Here is a 6,008-nt window from a genome sequence, read left to right on the forward strand (position 1 = left end):
CCCAGTGTGCAGGGAGATATCAATGTCTTCGATGGAACACTGAAGCAGCAGTTTACCGTTGGCTCTCTAGCACAAGTCATTTTAATATGGCCTTGACACTCTTTACAGAAGCCTTTCATATCTATGTAGTTGCTTGTGACAGTTGGATAAACTTTTGCTCTCTGGAACACAAATGTACATGTGCTTTTGATCTTTTTCCAAATCAGATGGTTAATTACATGACTCCAAGTGCCAGGCTTCAAAATCATGTATTCCCTTTTGCCACATGATGAAAACTTGTCATCATATTTCACTTCTCAGGTACAAATTTGATCCATTCCTCAAAAGGAACTTCAAGCTGAAAACCTGAGCAGTCGTCTTGTCCAGGAGAAATGGAGCCAGAGTCAAACTCTGTGCCCACACTACTCTCACAATCACTTTCCTGCTTACTGATCTCCAAACATGACCAGATGTTGTCTGTTAGACTTTACAAAAGTGTACAGGGCTTTTGGAGACATCTTGTTTTCCAGCTGCTGACTTGATTCTGCCCAAATAGTGGCAGCTGGAGTGGCTATTTTGCCATTTAGAAGGATAGCATCTTTTGAACTGCAGAGAACTGCAATAAGGGAATCCCTGTCTATGGATGGCTGTCAAGGCATCTAGTTAAAGAATGAAAAGGCTTTGATTAGCATTAATCAAAATATTATTCTGGCCTATATAATCTCCCAAAGCCACAAAACATTGATATTTCAGCATTCTATCACAACTCAAAAACTCAGTTTAAATTGTTCTCTCAAATCTGTATGCCATTTATGCTGTGTTGTAATTATAGTATGTTTTTATTTTATTTTAAATGTTGAATTTTTTACTACTACTTGTCTTGTGAATTTTCAATTGAAGTATCTGTTCAACTTTAAAAATGTGTCTTAGTTCTGTGGAGTCTACTGATGTAGCTAAACATCGATGACTGAAAATGAATGGAATAGCTGCAAGATGAAGCCTTGCAGAATCTTTGTTTCAACATTTTTTTAAAGTCTGGACTTAAAATGTAATTGAATTGCGGGTTTGCAGAAATACATACATGCAAGGCATGCAACCATGAATCCCTCTCTGCTAATTGGGGGCTGGATTGCAGTAGCAACAGTGTTTTACTTACCTTGTAAAACAAGTGTAGTAAAAATTCTAAGGATGTAGCCTACATTTTTCATAAAAACACACTAATTGAGGTTTTTAAAAGATACTGGTAAGTGGAAAATTTTGAACGGGAAGTTTAAATTACTGTCAAAACAAGGTCAGTGGTGGGGTCAATACGTGGGTGGAGCCAATCCCTATGACATTGCGTCAGAACTTAGTATATCAAAGTTGCCAAGCGCTCAATGCTCTTTTAAAAATTCTTACATTTAATGTCAGAAATTAGAAATTAATGCTTGACGCATTTTAAAATTTTATTTAAACAAAAAGTAAATTACTTGGTTATGAACTTTGAGCCAATGACCTACTCGCACTTCTGCTTTTGTCCAGCGTACACGAGCTGAATTCGTTTATTAAAACCACTTTTCAGAATGTTATAACAGAACAGTTAATGAAATTATAAACATTACATCATAGCAGTGGCAGACCATGTCAGGTTTTGGGCAAGGAATGTGTAGCTGCAGCTGGTGTTTTTTTTCCCATTTGTGAGAGGATAATATTGAATTACTGTGTAGAAAGCTAAATGTATTGGTGACTTAGTAGACATATTTAAAGCAAATTTCTTTGAGACCAAAAACGTTTCATAATCTTTATTAAGGAATAAAGTGCAAAACAATATAACAAGGCATACATTTTACAACATCGGATAAAAACACAATTTAACTTGCATGATGAAAGAAAAACATGAAATTAATAACTGCTTGCTTTGTGGTGATAATGTTCAGGCCATAGACGTCATCAATTTAAGTTGTCAGTGATCGCCTGAAAGAAAATTATATAGCTTGTACATAAAAGCGGCACAAACAGCATTAAAAGGGTAGACCACTCCGGTTCAATTTGGAGCAAAATGGGGGGATGGTGACCTCTGGATGACCTAAAAAATAATCTATAATATCTCAGAAATTAAAACAGCACAAATGAAAATTTTAACGGCACAAACCTGCACAAACGAAGCACTAAAAAATGAGCCCACTCCAGTTCAATTCGGAGTAAAATGGGGGGATGGTGACGTCATCGGCCGAAATTAAACCTTATAATATCTCAGAAACCAAAACAGCACAAACGAAAATTTCAACGGCACAAACCTGCACAAAAGAAGCACTAACCATTCTGTCTATTTGCTGGAGTTTTTCAAGTTGGTGGAGTGTCAGCTTCATGCAGCTCCAAGCATGGGTACACATCAGCCAGCTTTGCATTTCTCTTGATTGTGATTGACTTATCTGTTGGGTTTATGACCTTCATAGGGATCCATCCATCACCCCACAGGAGAGTCACCACTCTGCCAACAAGAACATTTCTTGGAATACAATGAGACTGTGTTGGCTCAACAATCACAGTGCAGCCTGTGGCCCCACGTGACTTCTCCGGGAGCTTTCCCCAAACCAAGTGTTCATGTCCAGGCAACAGTGTCACAGCACTGGTGAGTTTAACTGTGCCTACGACGTCAAGCACAAGTTCACCTTTCCACTGATGAATCCCAGTAAGCATAGCAAGGAACTCATCATGCCCTTTATTGTTAGGACCAGAAGTTTCAGAAATAATTTCCCAGTATTTGCCTGACTCCTTGAGTTTATGTGTCAGATACTTGATCACATTTGTTCCTAAGATAAGCTCATCCACTTGACCAGGAACAACTAAAGTGGGCACGTATACTGTGCATCCATATACAGGTCCTTCTCAAAATATTAGCAGACTCTGGCACCTTGATTTCCGAATGACATGCAGAATTTGCTTTCATCCGAAAAAAGTACTTTGGACCACTGAGCAACAGTCCAGTGCTGCTTCTCTGTAGCCCAGGTCAGGCGCTTCTGCCGCTGTTTCTGGTTCAAAAGTGGCTTGACCTGGGGAATGCGGCACCTGTAGCCCATTTCCTGCACACGCCTGTGCACGGTGGCTCTGGATGTTTCTACTCCAGACTCAGTCCACTGCTTCCGCAGGTCCTCCAAGGTCTGGAATCGGCCCTTCTCCACAATCTTCCTCAGGGTCCGGTCACCTCTTCTCGTTGTGCAGCGTTTTCTGCCGCACTTTTTCCTTCCCACAGACTTCCCACTGAGGTGCCTTGATACAGCACTCTGGGAACAGCCTATTCGTTCAGAAATTTCTTTCTGTGTCTTACCCTCTTGCTTGAGGGTGTCAATAGTGGCCTTCTGGACAGCAGTCAGGTCGGCAGTCTTACCCATGATTGGGGTTTTGAGTGATGAACCAGGCTGGGAGTTTTAAAGGCCTCAGGAATCTTTTGCAGGTGTTTAGAGTTTACTTGTTGATTCAGATGATTAGGTTCATAGCTCGTTTAGAGACCCTTTTAATGATATGCTGATTTTGTGAGATAGGAATTTTGGGTTTTCATGAGCTGTATGCCAAAATCATCCGTATTAAGACAATAAAAGACCTGAAATATTTCAGTTAGTGTGCCATGAATCTAAAATATATGAATGTTAAATTTTCATCATTACATTATGGAAAATAATGAACTTTATCACAATATGTTAATATTTTGAGAAGGACCTGTACTTCAAACTGTAGATCACAAACTCTCTTTGGATGGACTCTTTGTCCTCAACATCCAATTAAAACGAGATCTAGATTCTGCTGAAAATCACTGCTCAAAATGCCTGCAGCAATGAGCTTCTCTTCCACAGCCTCACTCACAGAACATGCCATGGAACCTGTATCCAACATAGCAGACACAGTTTCACATCCATTAATTACTACAGGTGTGTAGAACAAACTATCACTGCCATTTAAATGCTGTGTACTCTGGAGAATTACTGTCTTCTGGCTGGGAAGGCTCTCACAGGCTGACTCATATACTGACTGTAAATCATTGCTGAGGGAATTTTCACTCAGGCTCACATTGTCCCTCTCAAAATGTGGCCTGTCTAGTTTTCCTGATGGGAAGGAGAGATTGGTACAGACTGAGTCAGTGGAGAGGACAAGTTAGGGCACTGAAACTTCATGTGGCCTGGCTGGTGACATAGAAAACACAAACGATGTAGCTGGCAGTGAGCGATAGTAGAGTGAGAGCTTTCACTACAGATGCTACAACCTCTGGGCCCTTAGACCCTCCTTCTCTGGAAGGAGTTATTGTGGCCTCGGAAGGCAGTAGGCCTTGAAGAAGTAGTCAGACTACTCAATACATCACCAAGCATCTCAGTCATCTTCTCCATGCTGTTGTGTATTGTAGTGAATTCCATGCTTTGTAGGGGTTGACTCACATTCTGCTTGTGGGAATGCATCATAACTTCTGTCTCCATTCTCCCACCCTCCTGTGTGGTATTGCTCATCACTGAAACAGCTTATCTGGGGTGGCTCTCTGCTGTAAATTTATTTTGTTTGAATTTCATTTTCCTATAATATTCATCAATCCTTTCTTGCACCTCTTTAGCTGTCCAACTGTCAATTTGTTTTTGAATACCACAGACAGTGAAGGTTCATTGCAGTGTCTCACAAACATCATGGCCACCTCTTTACTGATGTCACCTATGCTTTTCCTTTGACACTGGAGACACTCCTCAGCTATATCAGCTGCTTTATTCAGACGAACCCAGTAATCAATTGGACTCTCATTAGCCCTGGGAAGTGTACTATAGAAGTCAGTGAGAGGCAAGCACGAGTATGTGAAGTCACTGAAATGTTGTTTGAGGATTGCATAAATTGCTTCAGGTTGCAATTTGACACTGAGCGAAGGGTCACTGCGTATACCTATTCTTACAAGATCTCTGGCTCTTCCCATTAACTTATCCAAAATCTCACCAGGCTGATCTGTAATGCTAACATTCTTCTTTTTTAAATACATCCACATCAGATCGACCCATTCAAGAACAGAGCTTTTGTCAGTTACATCACCACGAAAAATGGGAGGTTCTTTGACATCACATTTAAGTGCCATGGTGAGCTGTGTGAGGTCAACTGTAGTGCCACAAGCTTGAACACATTGGCCTTCTCTGCTCTGGTTAGTTACAGTGTCTTTATCTGACAGTAGCCTTGCCATGACTGAATCTCCTATGTGTTTTCCTAGTTCTGTGATTAGAACACTTAAATGTTTCAATGTAGCATCTGTTTCACTAGGCTGGGGATTAATTGGGGAAAAGGTATGAGGGCTCTGGACATTGTGCCCATTGAACAAATCAGCCCCACACTCATGAGTGTTAGTAGGAATCCCTCTGCCATAACCTGGAGAACCCATATAACTTAGATGAGGTGGTGATCTTGTGGATAACATTGTTCCTCTACCAAAACTCACTCCTCTAGAATGTGTCCCCATGTTCATTAGTTCTGTATTATGTTCTATATCAAACTCTTCTGTCATTCCTACTCGAATATGTCACAAATCAAATGAGAGAAAATAAAGTATATGTAGATTTCACAAAACAAACAACAAAAAAATGCTGTATCAAGACAAATGATTTTTGCTTTGTTGTTGTTTTTTTTTGTTAACCACAGTAGCTGATAAGACTTTTTCTCCTAAAATAACACACTGTTAGATAGATATCAAAAAGACTGAAGAACAAATAAACTCATACAGTAATATGTAAATGCTAGCAGAAGGATGCTAGTCATCCGATCCGTAAATTGCTGTATCACCAGTAAAACCTGAATATTCATGTGGAGTCTGACTTTAACCCACTGGATGTCAGATTAGCTCAAGGCTGATCTTCAGTAGTCACGAGGTCACGGCACCAGATGTAACCCATCTTGTTCGTTCTGATCCAGCAGATTGACTTCACGACAGACACATTCTGGTTCTCTGTATTTCTTCTAACAAGAGACAAATAAACAAGTTGGTGGTTAGCAGCTCCAGCAGCTTCTGCCCCACAGTAACAGACAGCAACAGAAAA

The sequence above is a fragment of the Girardinichthys multiradiatus genome, chromosome 10 (genome assembly GCF_021462225.1).
Source record: "Girardinichthys multiradiatus isolate DD_20200921_A chromosome 10, DD_fGirMul_XY1, whole genome shotgun sequence".
Classification (NCBI taxonomy): domain Eukaryota; kingdom Metazoa; phylum Chordata; class Actinopteri; order Cyprinodontiformes; family Goodeidae; genus Girardinichthys; species Girardinichthys multiradiatus.